The sequence below is a fragment of the Triturus cristatus genome, chromosome 1_1 (assembly GCF_964204655.1).
Source record: "Triturus cristatus chromosome 1_1, aTriCri1.1, whole genome shotgun sequence".
In the NCBI taxonomy this organism is placed as follows: domain Eukaryota; kingdom Metazoa; phylum Chordata; class Amphibia; order Caudata; family Salamandridae; genus Triturus; species Triturus cristatus.
In genome coordinates this window covers 1,168,704,931-1,168,724,304 of record NC_140579.1, presented here as the reverse complement: position 1 = coordinate 1,168,724,304, position 19,374 = coordinate 1,168,704,931, and the positions used below count along the sequence as shown (strand labels likewise).

At 43.0% G+C, this 19,374-nt stretch overlaps 1 pseudogene across 1 annotated transcript in view; it reads right to left on the bottom strand.

Annotated features, from left to right (window-relative positions):
• Positions 1 to 386: 386 nt before the first annotated feature.
• The window catches only part of LOC146871804 (PAT complex subunit CCDC47-like), a 319,820-nt pseudogene continuing 300,832 nt past the window's right edge, over positions 387 to 19,374 (bottom strand). Inside the window, exons 10-11 of the transcript XR_014981079.1 lie at positions 11,849 to 12,016; positions 387 to 1,494 (exon numbers count right to left, since the gene is read on the bottom strand). The product of XR_014981079.1 is annotated as a PAT complex subunit CCDC47-like (transcript). The remainder of the gene's footprint in view (positions 1,495 to 11,848; positions 12,017 to 19,374) is intronic.

Here is a 19,374-nt window from a genome sequence, read left to right as displayed (position 1 = left end):
TCTAAGTCTCCGTTTTTGGCACGACTTATATTCATTTTGTTTGGTTTTCCTCAAAACCATTCTTGTTTGAAAATTAACAGTGTGATGCTGGACTGTGTTATTTACAGTTTTAAATTACATGTTTTCAAAATTCTGCTTTGTGTTGCCTCTAGAAAAACACTATGATATAAGGCAATTTAGATTCAACTCTAGTTAATAGTGGTCCAAGATACAGAGCTGAGGCAGGACTAGTCAGTGTGTGATCCTCGATGACAATTCTATGATAGAGCCCAAACTGAGACTGAAAACCAGCAGTACACAAAGTGAAGATATATTTATACCCCATGTCTGCACAAACATATCTTTTGTCTATTTACCACCGTGCTTAATTTTCGATGAGGTGAAAAATGAAGTAGAACATTTCCAGCTTCCCAAAATGCACACGTTTTAAAGACACGCGTTTTCAAGACTGGAGCTCGCATTGTGCACACATGAGAATCTGTTAATGGATAGTAACGATAGCAAACACTGCAGTAAGACAATGACACACTGAGTAGCAAATCAAAACAGCAAGTTGAGTCCCAGTGATTCATCTTGTACATAGGGAGATGGTGGGGGTGTTTTGTAAATGTGACTTCAAAATCAAATACATTAATTATGAGCGATAGATACTCTATAGTAGCCTTTGTTAGTAGTTTCATGCTAGTCTAAGGCAGCCCTAAGCAAAGATGAAACCTAGAGCTTTAATTATCAACCACATAGTTTGCCACACACGGGTACCGTTTGTTCAAGGTGTATTAAAGAAATGTAAGGAAAGGGCCTCAAATAAATAAGTAGTCAATTTCAGGATGAATTAAAAACATTTTCAGTCTGAAGTCTTCTAAGTCAAGAAAAGAGGGCTTCTGTAGTCCTGAGGAATCTGGTGCTCTGGTGATGCAGAACTGAAATTCCAACATTCATTTTCAACCAGAGGCAGCATTCAAAAGCAGCCCGGGCTCTCTCATTTGAGCTGCCAGGGCACGAACGGCAGTGTAGGTTGTCTGAGTTGCGAGAGTGGATCAGATAAAAGAAGAGATCCAATCTAGAAGCAGCAGTTACACATCCCCTGGAAGGTACCACTTTTCGTAAAATGCTGCTTTCTGACTGACTAACCAAGCTTCGACCCTGGTCTTGCTATACTTGTACAATATGTTAAAAACACACACAGTAAAATCTGATTACTAGTAGAAATGAAAAGGTCAACATTCTAATATTCCTTTTTTTGCATTATACTCCATAAGCACCTTCTGCTGGTTGATACCATTCACAGGTGCCTACAGTATTCAGTGTAATTCTTGTAACGGACGGAATTGGTATGCATTCTGGTTGCAAGTGGTACAGGGAACAGTGCTTCACACATGATGGCCCCAAACTTGGCGCTAATACGGTTGGGGGTTACATGGCTTTCACTTTGATCTGCATCATCTTCATCTGCTTCTTTTCCATCTTCTTCTACTCTCGTCTCTGGGCCGCCTCCTGAGGAAGATGTACACAATCATTGGTGAACATCACACAAGAAGAAATAGCCAACAAATAAATAAATCAACAAGCCATTCATGTAAGAAGTCTTGCTGAAGGTGAGCAGAACAACTGAGGCCACAATGTCCCCTGCAAACCCGTAAAAAAAATAAAAAAACGTGTATAGGTGAGGAAAAGATTAGACTTCACTTAATCTTTCCAATAAAAATCGGTCTTGCAAGCCAGGCAATACAGTGATTTAATGCCCAGTAAATTTTGCACAAGGTCAAACGTGACCATTATCTTAATTAACATGCTAGAGAAACAGGAAATGTTTCACACCTTGTGGACATTGACTGTTACTTTGTGGGAGGCCATGCTTTGCAGGAAGAGAAGAAATGCCATTTAGGAAGAGGAGAAATAGTTTTAGGAAGAAGAAAAAGTCTTCAACACGAGTTGAAGGAAGGAATTAAGAGGAGGTGGCGAAAAGCTTTACAGGAGTTGGTTTAAGGCCTTCTGTGGTGGTGTGAGAAACCTTCCAGAGGAAAAGGTAGTTCTCCGTGGGGTTGAAATCATTCTTGGTAGGTTGTATTGTATTGTAATTGCTTTTATACAGTGCTTACTACCCCTGACGATGCGTCAAAGCGCTTTTTCGGCGAGTAGCACGCTACTCTGGAACCCATAAAGGATTCGTGTTGAATTAGTATAGAGAAATACGAAAGTGATATAAGTGGTGGACAGATTACTCAATTATTTCGATTCACAAGTATCGCGGAAGTATAGAGGAGGGAAAAAAGTTTTTTTTATTTATATACCGCTTGTTACCCCTGATAGGGTGTTGAAGCGCTTTTTTTTTTAGTGAGTAGTACGCTATTCCAGAAACCCATAAAGGATTAGTGCAGTGCTTAATTTGTAAAAAATTAGGTCCCGGGGCTAAAAATTTGCTCTGAAACTGCCGTCGCCAGCGCTGCAGAAAGTTATGGTGCCGAGTACCAGGGCGGGGTAGGTTTGAGCACCCTTCATGCATCTTTAACACATCACCAGACACTCCCTGCCCCTCTATTTCACCCTTGCATGTTCTTTGTCATCTTTGCTACTACTAACAGCACACCAGGAGTTACCTACCGTTTTCCTAACTCAAAACAACAACCCTGGAGTATTGATTTTTTAAAGAGCTTTGGCAGAGAACAAGAAGCACAGCAAGAAAAAATGTGTCACCAGGCAGGCAGGCTGTGCAAAAAACACGACAAAGAATTGCATTTAATCTTCCATTAAACTCAAGCATGATAGAATAGGTAACGCAGCGTTATATTTGGGAAACAGATCATTCATATCCGGGAATCAGTCAGTGATGCATAGTAATCAGTTTCTAAAAATGCACAAATGTTTGCAGTTGCTACAATATTACAAAATGTTTTAATATTGTTGTTTTGTCAGTTTACATCTTAATTTACTCTTTTAGGATTTTAGTGTTAAGCTTCATTATAAAAATCTCTGTGATTTCTCCCATTCCGTAATCTTAATATTTTAAAATGATTCTTTCCCACGGGTCTGACGTGGACAAAGTAGTTGTGAAGCACTGCAAAGAAGTTCTCCCAAAATAACAGGGAATTATAGGTGAATAACTGGGATGTTTTTCACAAGGCGCTCTGAATGACATGCTGGCTGGAATTGTCACAATGCTATGATGTAATTCAGAACCCAAAGGCTAAAAACATCTCCTTCATTCACCGTTATCCATCTTCAATGTTTTGTTATGTATGGCCTCTCCATTTTATCTCTCACTGCTCTCATCTGCTGTTCAGGAGCATAGGAGACATAGGAAGGCTTATACACAACATGGCCACGCGTGTGCCCGCTCCTGCACAATAGTAAACGTGGTGTCTGTCACCCATCACTCTCTGACATCTCTCTCCTACACCCCCCACATTTTAAAAACATTATTTCTCTTCCTGCCACCCTCACACACAACCTTCGACATTACTCACCTCTGTTCAATTCCTCTCCCCCGAAATGTTAAAATAAATTTATCCCTGGTTTTCTGCCACACCCCCAACCATCCTCTCCTGTTATCTTACCTCCTCTCCTAAATTGCAAATAAAACCTGGTGTCCTCGACCTGCCCATACCACCTCTTTTCAATCCACTCCTTCCACTGCTCAAACATGTAAAAATAAACCCAGCGCACACCCTCTTTGAATCCCTCTCCCGTGCCCAGCCAGAAGATGTGTTCTCTACTATCAATGGCGCAGAGCCCGCCCAACACTGAGGCTGTCTAAGAGCCCAGTCAGTGCAGCCTGGACTTCGTTTGCAACATCACAGTGAGTGAGTCTTAACCCCGGCAGGTCTGTACTGCGGGAGGGTCCCTCCCCCCCCCCCATTGAAAAATCACATTGTGAGGATTCAATTGGCATGGTTTAAGGTTGTTAGAAACTTACTTAGGGCCTGGACGGGTGTTACTGCTGCTGCTTAATTGTACCAACCACCAGACACTCCACAGTACTACTAGTACTGTTTAATCGATGCCCTCAGGCTCAACCGCGCCACGGTCGTCAGGTCGGGCCTCGGAAGGCGGGGGCCGGGGCGGACATGAACGCGATGACTGACTCCTCGTGGTGAGCGAGCTGCCTGTTGCGTGCTGGACTGGTTCTGCTGGGGCGTGGCAATGTGTAAAAAAGCTGCGCACAACGTTGGCGCACAGCCCCTAACATAACTAAAATCCAGCCCAAAAAACGCCCAAACCAGTGTCCTCCTCCTTCCCGCCCCAGTAGCAAGTAAGTGGTTAAGGCGGCTCCGCGGCGCGCTGTGCGATGCGGCGCCGCCATCAACACAGTTTAAATATGAATAATACAGAATCTGAGACTCAGATAGGGAAATGCAATTGCGATGCGGAAAAACACGCTGCAGCACGAGAGTCACTGTCTGACAGCACAGTAGTCAGTATTGTAAGTTAAATTGAAAAATGTGACGTGCGCCTGGTGTGTGCAGTGCAGCAGACGCGTGTTGAGTGTAGACCCGGGCCGGTCATATAAGTGCCGGTGCTAAGCACCGGCACAAATTAAGCACTGGATTAGTGGTGAATTAGTATAGTGAAATATGAAAGTAATTTGAGTGGAGGATATGTTAGTCAGTTATTTGGATTGAGAAGGGTTGGGGAGGGATAGAAAAGGGAAAAAAGTTTGCATTTATATTGTGCTTTTTACCCCTGATGGGGTGTTGAAGTGCTTTATTGGCGAGTAGCACGCTACTCCGGAACCCATAAAGGATTAGTGGTGAATTAGTATAGTGAAATATGAAATTTGAGAAGTTTACATGTTAGTCTGTTATTTTGATTGAAAAGGATAGTGGAGGGATAGAAGAGTGAAGGATTTAGACTTTTTTTTTTTTTTAGAGGTCATAGCAGTAGGAAGAGGCTTTGGGATGAGTAAAAAGGGATGTGGAGGGGAAGAGTCAGAGGGAAGAGTTTAGAAAGGCTTGTTTTGGGGGATCCGTATAGTAAAAGAGGTGTCAGATGATGCAAGGAGGGGTAGAGTATGGGACAGTCTAGAAAGGGTTATTTTGTGGCTCATAGTAGTGGTATGGGGTTTGGGATAAATGAGAGAGTGGATGTAGAGGATATATTGATAGAGGTATAGGGTGACAAATAGGGTAGTGCATTGGAAAGAGTGGTAGAAAGAAGTTTGAGATGAGTCAGAAAGTTGGGGTAGAAGATATATTGAGAGAAGTATAGGGTGAGAAATAGGATAGTGCATTGGATATGCTGAAATGGAAGAAAGTGATAAATATATAGATCCATAAGTACATGGAAAGTATATAGATGCATAAAGGAGGCAGGTATATGTAGATTAAAGATATTGATAGAGGTATAGGATGAGAAATAAATCTATAGATCCAAGTACATGGAAGGTATATAGATGCATAAAGGAAGTAAAAAGATGCATTAGATAAACTCTGGTTTTCAAGTGTTATTGTACTTTAAAAATGTATTTGTATTTATTTTTTAACAACAGTTATTCTACATGCTTATACAAAGCAATACACAAAGATAGGTACATATCTGTAATAAAATAAATGCTTATATACAGAGGGTTATGCTGTAAATTTCTGTTGCGTATAGTGCTTATGTGGTGAAGAGCCAATTCATGAGTAGTTTTCTGAAGATAGGTGATTGTCCGTGGATCTTATGTTGGGGGTAAAGAGTTCCATAGTTTGGCTGCTTGAACAGAGAAGGATGTGCCACCCATGTTTTTTTTCTTGTATCTTGGGATTTTGAGGTGAGGTGCTACTTTAGAGTGGAGGTTCCTTTGTTGAATGTGTTTGGTGATTTTATTCCTGAAGAAGTGCGGTCCCATTCCATGTATTGCTTTGTGGGTGATACAAAGCAGCTTCAACGTGGATCTTCTGGCAATGCAGGGCTTTCAAGCAGGCGAGATGTGGTCTCGCAGTTTGATATTCAAGAGTAATCTGGCAGCCGAGTTCTGAATCCGTTGTATTCTTTTCATGGTTGTTAAAGGTGATCCGTGGTAGAGGTTATTGGCGTAATCGAGTTTGGGCAGAACAAGGGAGATGGTAGCTTGAACCTTAAGTGGAAATCCCAAATGGGGGAAAATTCGTTGCAGCGCTTTTTTTTAGTGGCAAAGATTGATCTTGCTGGTTTGTCCACTTGGGCATTCATCGATAACTTGGAGTCCATGGTCATTCAGAGGTTTCTTACTTCCTTCTAAACTTTAGGCGGTGATCCCATTTCATCAGGCCAGGCAGCGAGCGGGTCATAATGTTTCCAATCGCCACACGTGAGTATTTCCGTTTTGGAAGCATTCAATTTAGGTTTGGCTCCAAGTCATCCAGGGCTCTGAGACAACTGAAAATTGGAGCGTTTCCAATGTCTTTGGGGCATTCCAGTTGAAGCAATATTTGTGTGTCATCTGCATAGTTATAGCACGTGAGGTGAAATTGATTGATCAGTACCAGTAATGACTTCATGTAGATGTTGAAAAGCATGGGCGAGATGATAGAGCCTTGAGGGACCCCTGCTTGTGTGGTTTGGACGAGAAAGGTGGGATATGGATGACATTAGTTCTGTTTCGAAGGTAGGACGCGATCCAGTTTAGAGCAGTCCCCTCTATGCCTGCTTCATAGAGTCTTTGTTTCAGAGTGTCATGGTCAACCGTGTCAAAGGCAGCCGAGAGGTCCAAGAGGAGTAGCGCTGGAACCCCGTTGCGATCTACTGTGTTCTTCAGGTCAGCCCAGATGGCAAGGAGGGCAGATTCTGTGCCTCTTCCTGGACGGAATACTGTTTGGAAGTATGAAAGTATGGCATTCTCTTCAATGAATTGTGACATCTGGGCGAACGCTGCTCTTTCTATCAGTTTGCCCCGAAAAAGTCCATTTGTAATGGGTCCGTAGTTGTCAGGGTTCAGCGGGTCCAAGTTTGCTTTCTTCAGTAAAGGGCGTATGTATGACTTTTTTAGTTCTTCTGGAAATGTTCCGGTAGTTAAGGAATTGTTGATGATTCTTCTTATTGGAGTGGCAGCAGAGGTTGTTAAAAGAATTGTCTTGAAAGTTTGTGGTGGACACGAGTCAGAAGGGCTGCCGGCAGGCCTGCTTGCTTTGACCAGGTCCATAAATTCATCGAGTGAGATGTGTTGGAAGGAACCGAGAAGGTGGGTTTGAGTATTCTTGGATTGTTGTTTTGTAAAAGGGTTAGTGCTGGTGCTTTGTCTCTGTTTTAAGTACGAGTCCAACGTGTCTGCTTTGTCCGTGTAATGATTTGCCAGTTTGTCTGTGAAATCTTGAGTAATAGGATGAGTTCCTTCTAGGCAATTTGGTTTCCGAAATTCATTGAGTATTTTATAGAATTCTTTATTTGCAAAATTTACCATTTTTAAATCTGTCTGAATAGTACCTTTACTTAGCTTTTTTAATAGCTGAGTTGTATAATCTGTTAATTTTCTGTAGGTGAAGTTTGTCTTGTTTGGCGTTTGTTTTGAGGCAGATACGTTGCAGCTTTTTAATTTTTTGTTTTATGTCTTTTATGTCTATATTTCTCCAAGGCGCTTTTTTTTCTTTTGTTCTGTTGTGTGGTTTGGAGTGGTATCAGGATGTTAAAAGCTTCCTGTAGCCACTCATATAGGGCCATATGTAGGTGGGCTAATACCGGCCGGTAACGGCCGAAAATCGGTAAATTTCCCGTTACCGACCGGTATTTAGCCCCTTTGCGATGTAGGAGGCTGGATTTAAGGACTCGGTAATTTACCGATTCGTTATTTTAAGGAATCGGTAAATTACCGAATCCTTAAATCCTATGTAGGGAGCGCTCAAGTGAGTGCATTTTTGGTTTAAGGATTTGTTATTTACCACCAACTGCAAGTTGGTGGTAAATACTGAATACCTTTCCAAAAGCAATTTTGTGCTTTGTTAAAAGTGCCATGTGGCAGACATAAATGCCCTTAGGGCATGTATGTGCGCCACATGTGCACACGTGCATGATTCAGGGGTGCAACAGGGTGTCAATGTGACACCCTGACACCCTTGAATATGCTCCCCCTATTACCGATTCGGTATTTACCAAATCGGTAATAGTGAATGGCTTCCCATTCATACCTATGGGTCTCCAGGCCCATAGGAATGAATGGGAAGGTATTCCTTATTACCAATTCGATAAATACGGATACGGTAATAACGAATATTACCGAATCTGTAAAATTTACCGATTGTTTACCTACATTCTATTTACCGATTCTTAAATACCGAATCGGTAAAATTCGGTATTTAGGAATCGGTAAATAGAAATTACCTACATATGGCCCATAGTTTTTTAACAGAATTTGTTTCCAGATCTGTAGTGGATGTTAGTTGTGTTTCTAAGTGTTCCAAAGTGAGTTTGTTCCATGGTCGATAGGTGGATGCATGTAAGGCAGTTTTAGGTGAGTCGCTTAGTGTTGCTTTATTTTGGAAAGCAAGCAAATGGTGGTATGACCCTGTGACTGGAGTTATAGTTTGAAAGGTAACTAGTTCGGTATTAGCAAAAATGACATCTAGGATATGTCCAGCGATGTGTGTGGGTTTGTGGACAATCTTATGCAGGTTCAGTGCGTCTAGGTCAGTAATTATTGTTTTTGAATGGGTCATATTGGGCTCGTCAAACCAAATGTTGAGGTCACCCAGAACACATTGGTTGGAGTGTATTGTTATCAGGTTTGAAACTGTGTCTAGAAGTGCGTCTGGGAATGTCGCCTTGATGGGTGGAGGTCTGTAAAGGAGCAGGAAGTTACAGGTGGAAGACATGGAGGATTGCATCTGGTGAGAAGAGCCTCACAATTCTTTTTGGAGCTGTCGTCAACTTTAGTGATATGAAATGTTTGCCTGAACACAACAGCTAGACCTCCTCCTTTTTGCCTATACGATTTTGGGTGATCGTTTGCTAGCCCAGAGGACTGGCTTCATGCAGGACTGGAGCCATATCATCTCCCAACCATGATTCATGTATGAATAGTATGTCTGGTTTTGCATCGGTGAGAAGGTCGTAGATGTGATGTTTGTTCTTAGAGAGCGATCGAGCATTTATTAGTAGACAGTTTCGAGAATGTGCTTTGGTGATGGTGAGACTTTGTTTTGTAAAAGAGGGATCAGTATTGTGTGGGTTCGTAGGAGGTGTGTTTTTAGTGCTGGTATTAGCTGTATCAGGATAGCTATTGTGTAGCTGTTCTGTAATGTGGTCCTCGTGCAGCAGGCTAAGAAGGCATTATAATGGGTCTGTGTGTGTAGGTGATGGAGACAGTGTTTGAGAGTGAGTTGTTACGCTATGTTGTTTTCGTGGTGTAACATTCTTGTACAGTAGACATGGAGAAGCAAAGTTGTGAGGTGTGGTATGTTGCTTATATTGTTTGCGTGTTTAGGGTGGGTCATGTAGTAAGGTTCTAAACTGTCCAAATGGTTGAGAGGTGGTTGGAAGAGAGTTGCTGTGTTGCTGTATGTGTTTTAGGTGTGGTGGAAGAGAGAAAGTTTTGCATTGGAGTTTGTTACTTTGTATAGTTTGAAAGGTGGGTGTATGTTTGTATTTTGTAACGGTAAGTATTATGAGGTGTTGTGCTTGAGAGATTTTGTTGTGCTGGTGTCCGTGATATGTTTTGTTTTTGAGGATTAGTGAAAAGAGGTGCCAGTGTATTTGTTTCATGAGATGGATTTGTTTGTATAGTATTGTTTGCGAGTGGAAGTTGTAAGGTAGAGGGGGTGGTGATGTGTTTATGAGTAGAGTGTATGTTGTGTGTAGGAGGGAATGAAGTAGAGGTAACATGGTTGTCTTAGACTGGTTTGTTGCAAGAGTTAAAATGTGTGGCGCTGTGCATTGTATGTGTTGTGCGTTTGTGTTATTATGGTAGAAGGAAGAGGAGGGTGTTACCTGGACAAATGATGGAACGCTGAGTCTGGGTTTGTTAGTGATAAAGGGGGTCTGTTAGGAGTAATTAGAGCAGGGAGTGTGTGTCTGGATGTGATGTAGTTAAGTATGGTATGGAATGGGGTTGTGTTAGCAATGAGTGGATTGGTTCGTGGTATGGGATAGAGTTGTGTATTGTTTGTAGGTGATGGTAGAAATGTGTGGTAGTTGGGATAGAAGGGTGTATAGATGTGGTTTAGCAGTGTATGCTGGTACACTGATTTGTGAATTGGGTTTGTTTGTAGTAGTGTGTGGTGTACATTTGGTGTGAGTTTATCACTCTGTGGATGTGGATGGTGAAGGGTGGGTATTACTGATTAGGAAAATGGGCAACATTTCTGGCCCTGGTCCCAACCAGTCTCCAACAGGCTCAAACAGGCAACTGCTCTTGTCCTCTCCGCCCTTAACCTCGACGCCTGGGCTTAGACACCCTAAGGCTTGGCCTTTTTTAGACATAGTAGTCAGGTGACCCCTTCAGCCAATGGTAACACTAGCCCTAACACTATCCAATCACAACACTAGCCTTAAAATCTAGTACCAACAGAAGACCTGGACCTTACAGCCAATCTTAGCCCTAGTCCAAGCACTCAATCAGGTTCAAAAACCCTAATTTACACGTCCAATAGAAGCCCTAGACCTAGCAGTAGTCCCAACCCCAGTCCCAGCAACCACTGACACAGGAAGCCCTAGTTCCTACTTCCAATAAAAAGCCTAACCCTAGTCTTAGTCCCACACCTAGTCCAGCAACCAATCACACAAAAAGCCCTAATCGCTACTTCCAATAGAAAGCCTAGCCCTAGTCCCAACCCTACATTGATAGAATCACAGACCCAGAAACCAATGAGAACCCCCAAATACCCAACTATTGAGAACACTAACCCTAATCCAATAGAAACACCAGATACAACCACCAATCAGTGCACACATATACCATCCAATAGTAGACTATATAAGGTACCAGTAACCTCAAACAAGGTTCGCTGGCCAGGGAGTTGGGAGCTGCTCCTCTATTCAGAATCTCCTAGGAGACAGACAGGCTCAATCCACAATTTGGACTTCTGCAGGTAAGGGCCTAACAAACTTTGTACTCTAACAATACTGTTTGTATAAAACTTTACTCCCTCTCCTAGCCAAAAACGAAGTGCACAATCCCTTCTAAAAACAGCTTAAACAGCTCACAGCAGATTACTGCTGTCTCAGAGCACCCAATGTTCTCTCCCTGATGTAGAATATCTCTCTTGCTGGGGGAGGGAGAGGGGAGCAGGACACGGGGGGCAGGACACGGGGGGCTGGTTTCGCTCACTTGCTAACAAAATGGGAGCTGGGGGTGGACTGCTTAACATACAGGTCTTAGCACAGAGCAAGGGAGAAATTTGGGGGGAAAAACTGAAATTCACAGGGAATGAGAGGGAGAAACTACAGAGTATGGACTGCAAATCCCACAATTCAACAGTTTAAATGGAAGCAGTCACGGGCAAGTAAAAACCACAAGAAACACAAAACAGGTGATAAATTATGCAATCACGGGCAGGTTAAAACTACAATTTTTAAACTGTAACAACCACAGGCAAAGACAGGTAAATACAAAAAATAAAGAAAATGATGCAATCACGGGCAGGGAAAAATCGCTTTTTAAAATTTTAGGAAAGAGACAGCACTAGTCTGCCTCCTTAACTCCTCCTGGACTTTGCTGCAATCTGGGGCACTGTAAACTACAACTCGCAAAATGGAGGTTGTACAAAGGTTTCCAGGGTGCTGGAGTTCATAGGGGATGTGGGTGTCGACAGGGGAATTTCAGTTGAGCTGTTTGGCAATTTTAGATGTTGAGGAGAACCTGGATAGGAGCTGCAGAGAAGAGGGCCTTCGGCTTTAACAGATTTTCAGCTGCCCCTTTCTGGGTTCCAAGCTCTCTATGCAACAGAAGGACAGACATTACCTCCAGCCGGCGCTGCTTGTCTGGATCCTCCTCATTCATGATCCTCTCCTTCTCGGCGCGCTTCTTCTCTTCTCTGCGAGTCTGCGCGGCCTCCTGCCTCTGCACATGCGTCTGCTTCAAGAAGTTCTCCTCAACCCGAGCACGATTCGTATCTACTTTTTGTGTCCCCTATGGAAAAAAGAAGTTGCCTTTATATGCGCACGGTGTATCGTACAAAAAACATCCTGTTCACACAATGGCTGGCTAAGGAAAGTGAGGGTGAAAAAAAAATCATATGTTCAAAACGTACCGACGGAAATGTTGGTTCACAGATTTATTCTTGGCAAACAATATGATAATACAAAAGACTCATGTGAAAATGGGGAGGGAGAGAGTGGGTCCTTAGGGGAGATAATATAGTTTTTTTTTTTTTAAAGGAAGCAAAACTACAGCAAGCGATTTTGCACCGAGTCTATGTTGGTAAGGTCTGTGTTGCTATCTTTCTAGATTTCTTCCTCATCCTCAAAAATACAAATAGTCGTTTAATAAAGAGGAAAAAAGTTGCTCTTAACGATTTAATTTTTGCAGGACCTCCAGCATTTTGAATACATTTAAACTAACATTTCAGATCGCCACAAAATTACACATAATTAAGAATCGAATTCCTTCAAGAAGTCACAGACCAGGCATCAAGTGAACTCAAGTGTGTTGGCCCAAACTGTTCTGTAGAAAAACAGATATACTACAAGTTTGTGAATTACCTTATAACCTGTAACTGCGCCTTGAGTGCGACCTGATGCTTTCATTACTGGATAAGTGCTAAAAACACAAAATATCAAAACAAAAGACACAAAGAAGGAGACTTCGCTCTTTTGTGACAGACATCTCGAGAAAGCTCTAAGTTCACAGGCCATTGCAGAGTGAAACGAGTTGGCTGAAAATAATCGAGCATTAGCAATGTCAAACTGGAGAAACTTAACACAAAATAAACTTTTACACTGACATATTGCTGTATCATGTGCACCTACAATACACCAAGAAGAATACAAATGTTGTTGTGTAAAGTCTAAATTATACTGCTTTAATCTGTATTAGAAATATTACTGTACATATACACCTATGATCTATGTATTTTGTACTTTAGCACCAATTACAATCGGTAAAGAGTCTAGCAAAAGGAGTGTACAAGTTCAGGAACACATTTTGTGAATGAAGGCCCCATACTAAAAAGGGAGTGTCAGTCACAAGGAATTTTAGAGTCACTGTACTCCAATAGCCCCTTAAGTCTAGTCGCAAACTGATGTGACAACACTCTCTAGAACGCCTAATCTTGCTTTTTAAGAAGACAATATAAAATGCCCCAAATCCTATCCCTGCATTTGTGCATAAATCTAGTCTCCAAAACTAATGCTCAATTCTTCCATGTAAAACTGCAAACTCTTTCACAGAAATGTGAAAAACTAATTCCAGAAATCAATAACTGGGCTCCAACCACTGTCTAGTCGTCGTGCATTTACTTGCATCCTGGAGCAAATTCCCCCTTGCCCCCTGTTGGACTTGGCCCTTTTTGCAGGGTCATCCCTAAACTTTTGGCCTCCCTCCAGTATTTTTTCTGACCTGTTGTTGGCTGTTTTATGACTCTGGGCACCTTACCATTGCTGACCAGTGCTATGGTGCATATGCTCTCCCTATGGTAAAATGTATACATTGATTGGTGTCCATGTTTGGCTTATTCGGTTTACTATCAGCCCCTAGTAAAGTGCACCAGGAGTGCCAGGGCTTGTAAATACGAATGCTGCTGGTGGGCCTGCAGCACTGGTTGTGCCACCCACAGAAGCGACCTAGTAAAATGTGTCTAGGGTCTGCCACTGCAGAACCTGCGTGCAGTCTGGTACTGTCATGCTGGCTAGGCAAGTGCACACACTTGCCAGCCTCCAAACCTTCCCTTTGCCTCATGTTAGTCACCCCTATGGTAGGCCCACGGGCAGGGTGCATTGTGGGTGTAAGGTAGGACAAGCCCTGAGTGTGTGGCATGTCCTGATAGTGAATTACAGCCATTTTCGTTTTTCACTATTGAAGGCTACCTGCTCTCCATAGGCCAGAATGGGCTGCTGGAATCACTACACGCTGTGACCCCAGTGGACTCATAGAGCATGGTAGAATGTCAAGTTTAGTATGCCTGAACTCAGAATAATAAAATACTTCTTGTAGTCAAGTTTATTTTAGTATCCTGGGTTTGTAAATACTACTTTTAGAAAGTTAGTATTTACTGACCTGGCCATTTCAGTCCGCCTCTGCTGTGTGTGTGTGTTCTGCCTAGCAACAGTAGGAGCAGGGTTGGGGAATCCCCAGAGACAGGTTGGCTGCCAGGTGGTGGGTAGAGAGATGACACCAGGATGGGTGGGAGGAGTACACCTTGACTCTTGAATAGACCTGTGCTCTGCCACCACAAAGCCGGCGCCGCCCCCTGTGGAGCGGCTGATGTCTCTGCCCTGCTGCTGAAAGGAAAGAGCAGAGTCACCATAACAAAGTGCTCCAAAACTGGACTGAGCCAGGCCCAGGCCCCCTGGCGCTAAAGAACAAAAGAATCACCGTATAAAAGTAGGAGCCTGGCTCCTAAGAAATCAGAATCCTGTTTTACCACAAAGAACCTCTGCCCGACTAGAAGGAGAAGAAGACGCTGGAGGAGCTGGCCTGCTGCTTGCCTTGCTGAGAAAGGAGAGGAAGAGACTACTGAGAAGACTTTGCTGCTTTGTGCTTTAAACATTCTCCAAGGGCTTGATCTGAGCTTGCCCCCTGAACTGAACCCCAGGACCAGTGGGTTCTCTGTGCTTTTGCTCGTCCTCCGATTCGAGCCGTGTGTGCATCCCGCTGGAAAGAGACTGCGCCCCTCATCGCCCCTCCTAGGGCCGTGACACTCAGGAGCTTGCCTGCCTCAACCCCGTGAGAGCCTCGCTCCGTCCGGAGCCGCTCTCTGTCCCCGGGCTAGGTTGCCTGCACCCCTGTCACCGCCTGCCACTGGAGCGCGCTGAACGCGCTATCACCCCTCCGGCCGGAAACCGTCCGACGACTGTGATCTACGCCGGGTCATCCAGCTGCACTGACCGTGCCCTGCGACCCCGCTTCGCTATCCCCGGACATCTCAGGCCGCGCCGCCCCCGTTGTGGAGACCCCCCCTGCACCGCCGTGCTGAGGGTCGCTGGCCGCGCCTGCCTGCCTGCCCACACCCGCTGATCGAGGACCCAAGACCACTTCCCAAGCTGAGAGTCGCACCGACCTGTGCCGACTCTCCACGTCACGAAAGAAGTTCCAGTATCGGGCTCGGGGCCCGCAACGCCTTATTTCCCCGTTCGCAGGAGCCGATCTCTGTGAGTACTGGAACCACAAGTAACATTTGCAAGAAACTACAAAGTATCCATTTGAAACTATGAACAAAGAACATTTTCCTGCTTTATAACCTGGTGGCATAGCGAAAACGTTATTGGTCTTGTGATAAGTCTGCTGAGATATATATACCTATTTTTACATAAAGAAGCGTATTTTTCTACATATCCAAGGCTGGTGTCCGTTTCTGGGGGGATTGATGTATTTACTGTGTGTGTGATTGTAAGTGCTTAACCAACAACGCCTGAGGAATCGCCTTGGCTGCTCACGCCACGCACCTAGAGGGTGAGCAAGGGTCATTCACAAGGGGTTATCCTGCGCCCTGACGTAGAGGAGAGGGTTCCTGCTTGACTCAAGGGCAACCTTGCACCAACCAGAGACCCCCGAGTCTAACACCCCCCAACCTAAAAACCCTTGAATCATTCATTCCCTCGCTACCACTGTAAGATAACGGTGAACACATTCACCTCTTCCCAAACAGATACATATACAATAATATAAAAATATAATGGTACTTACCCCTTAAGCATCTTTCCGTGGCATGTAGTGCTGTAGATTCACATGCTGTCCATACTCCTGTCATCTAGTAATGGGCTCAGACGTGTACAACTAGTTTTGGTTCAAAGTAGTCTTTCGATCTTTAGAGTCACAAGATATAGTGACTCCTACCTTAGTTGACAATGAGCATGGGCATCGACTTCATGGTTATATTGTTTCCTCGCACAACGGGTGAGGATGGAGAAAGAGCATGAGAATGCATAAAGATGTCCATGCGGAGGGCGTAGCCAGAAGCATGGTGGACTAGACGTGTCCGACCGGTGCTCTGATGGCCCACCGATAATCATGTCATAATCCTTCGCTCCACAAGTAATTCTACATCCAGATGCCAAAGCCTGGGGCCTGACCACTAACGCAGAGCAATAATATCTGCTTATAAACCTGAAACAGCCGGTATATTGTGAGATTGTGGAGAAAAGAGGGAGAGAGAGATGACCCGAAACAACATGGCGGCAGACCGTAAGCCCAAGCAGCTGTATTGAGAAAGGGAGACCGGCGGGCTGCTTACAGGCTAGACGGCCCAAAGAAATACCAGAGATCGAGGGGGCGACTCTCGACACCCCCCTCGCAGAAGACAAGCAGCTTGCAGCACCCTACCCTCCTGTTGAAGCAAGAAGTCTAATGATAATATTGCGTTAATAAAGTATTTATTGAATATAAGTTTACAAGGGCCCACGAGAGACCAAAAGCAGAGTAGCGCCCCGATGACAACAGATGAAGCATCTGACAGGGACTTGTCATCACGTCACATAAGTAGTCTCTGAACATTCGGAGATGACAGGTGGTGACGCGCACAATGAACATGGACAAAACACTACCATAGCCTCCCATACAACTTGCCATGGTCTACATAACAGTACATGCTCAACATCTCCCTTTCTTAATACAACACAATTGAGAATGTCAGTAAAACATATAGTCGTCATAACGTTTTGGAACTCTGATCTCCCTTCCAGACCTTGTTGTAGAACACATCCCTTTACATTCCACATCCCCCATGAGCACTGTATTAGGATTCTTGTTTTGATTTGACCCATCATCTTCCTCCGAGTTGGGTCTTGTCTTTCCACTGGCGTTGAATGTCTCTCCACTGACGCTATTCTCATTTGTGCCCCAGATAGGTCTTGTCCCTTCGTTAACAGACACACTCAACCGCCTATCTATGTCATATATACTTTGGTTGTCAGACGTGACTTCCTCCCAATCCAAAATGCTTTCAAGGTCTCCATCTAGCTCCTGTTTATTTCTCATTATAATTTTCTCCTGCCCTGCCTTTAGCTTAACTACATCATCCTTGCTTCGCCATCCTTTTCCTTCTATACAAACTGCACCTTTCGAAGCTTGTTGTACCCGAACAGGATTACTAAATACAGATACTCCCTTCACCACCTTGTAAGGTTTTTTAACAATAACCCAATCTCCTTTTTCTATCACCTTCTCTCTTGCCTTATTTGTTTTGTCTGAATATTTTTTTGTTCTTTCTTGCTTAGAAATGATAATCTCTTTGACTCTTACCACATCATCTTTTATTTCCTCTGGTGTCTCACTTTCTTTGTACCACTTGTTAAATTTGGGTGTTAGTTCACTGTTACACTTCCTCCCTCTCATCAAATAGAATGGGGTGTACGTGGTGGTTTCATTAGGGGTATTGTTATATGTGCTTACTTTCTCACGTATATACTTTTTGACATTTAAATTTGATGCAACTTCAAGCTGGATACCTTCTTTTATGAACTTGTTCATCCTTTCCACCTGTCCATTACTTTTAGGGCTATATAATGGTGTTTTCTATTGTTTTATTCCTAAATAGTCAAACTAGTTGCGTACCATTGTCTGAAACTATTATTCTAGGTTGCCCTTCTAATGCAAAAGTTTTTGTTAGGAATTTTATCACTTCTTCTGTGGTTATAGAATGTACAAACTTGTAATGTACCCATTTGAATAGTAGTCGGATAGTACAATTATATATCTGAAATTCTCTTGCAATATGTTGAATGGCCCTGCAAAATCAATTGCAATTTTTGTCCAAGGCCCGTTTGGTATCTCTACCATTTGTAGTTCCCCCTTGCTTAATCTGCAATGTTTGTCAGCTTTTAAACCTTGTTCACACATGTCAATATAGTCATTAACGTCGCTGTTCATTCCTGGCCACCAATAGTACTTCTTTAGAATGTTTTTTGTTGCTGTGCTTCCTGGATGGCCTTTGTGAGCAATTTTTATTAGTTTCAGTCTTAGTTTTGCGGGCGGTACAAATAAGTCACACCTTTTTAAGAAACCATTTTCAATAGTTAGTTCTTCACATATTTGTTGGAAACTCTTCAACTCATTTTGAAGGTTTTTGATGGGAGGCCATTTCGACTTTAGATGACTTATCACTTTCTCTATTATTGTGTCCTCCTTTTGACTGTCCAACTACTCCATCTCTGTTATAGATCCATTACACATCACTGTTGCATCTACTAAGGCTACAACACATTCCGTGTCATCAAGGTAACCTTCTTCTTGATCATTCATAGGCAAGCGTGATAAACAATCTGCCCTGCTGTTTTGGCCTCCCTTAATGTGCCTTATATTAAAATTGTACTCCTGTAACTTGGATAACAACCTTATCAGTCTTGAACTTGCCTTACCATTGCCACGACCGCTTCCATCCATCATGTACACCAATGGTTTGTGGTCTGTGACTATTTCGAATTCCTTACCCCACAAATAGTTTTTCAATTTTTGTACAGCCCAAACACATGCAAGTGTCTCACGTTCAATGGTGCTATAGCTTGTTTCTGCCTCGCTTAACCTTCTAGATATAAATGCAATTGTATTTTTATTTTTTCCTTGAATTTGGCAAAACAAAGCTCCTATCCCCTTTGCACTTGCGTCTACAGTGACAACATTCTTCAAATTTGGGTCATACGGTTTTAATGCAGGTGCTAATGTGATACCACTTTTAATGACTTCAAAGGCATGGTTTTGCTCATCAGACCATTGATATTTTGCATTTTTGCGCAATAACTTCCTTAACGGTTCCACCTTGTTTGCATATCTCTGTATAAATTTGGAGTAATATTCACTGAGGCCTAAGAATGATTTTAAGGCTTCTTTATGATCTGGTCTTGGGGCATCGCTAATTGCTTGCACTAAGTCATCCTTTGGTGTTATACCTTCTGAAGTCAAGACATGCCCCAAATACTCTATTTTGTTTTCCATAAATTTACACTTTTCCTTTGAAACTGTCATTCCCTTTTTTTCCAATACTCTCAATACCTTACACAGTAATTCTAGATGTTCCTGTTTTTCCTTTGAATGTATTAAAATGTCATCTTGGAATGCCTCAACGCCATTCATGTCACTGAAAAGTAAGTCCATTAATTTCTGAAAAACTCCTGAAGATGAGGCAAGCCCAAATGGTAGTCTGACATATCTGTATGCTCCAAAAGGCGTTATGAATGTGGTTAACTTTTTGGATTCTTCTGTTAAGCATACCTGGTGGTACGCTGATTTTAAGTCTATCAGCGTAAAATACTTTGATCCTGCAGTAGATGTCAGTATCTCCTGTATTTTAGGAAGAGGATGGCAGTTTACTAAAATGTTCTTATTTAATGACCTTA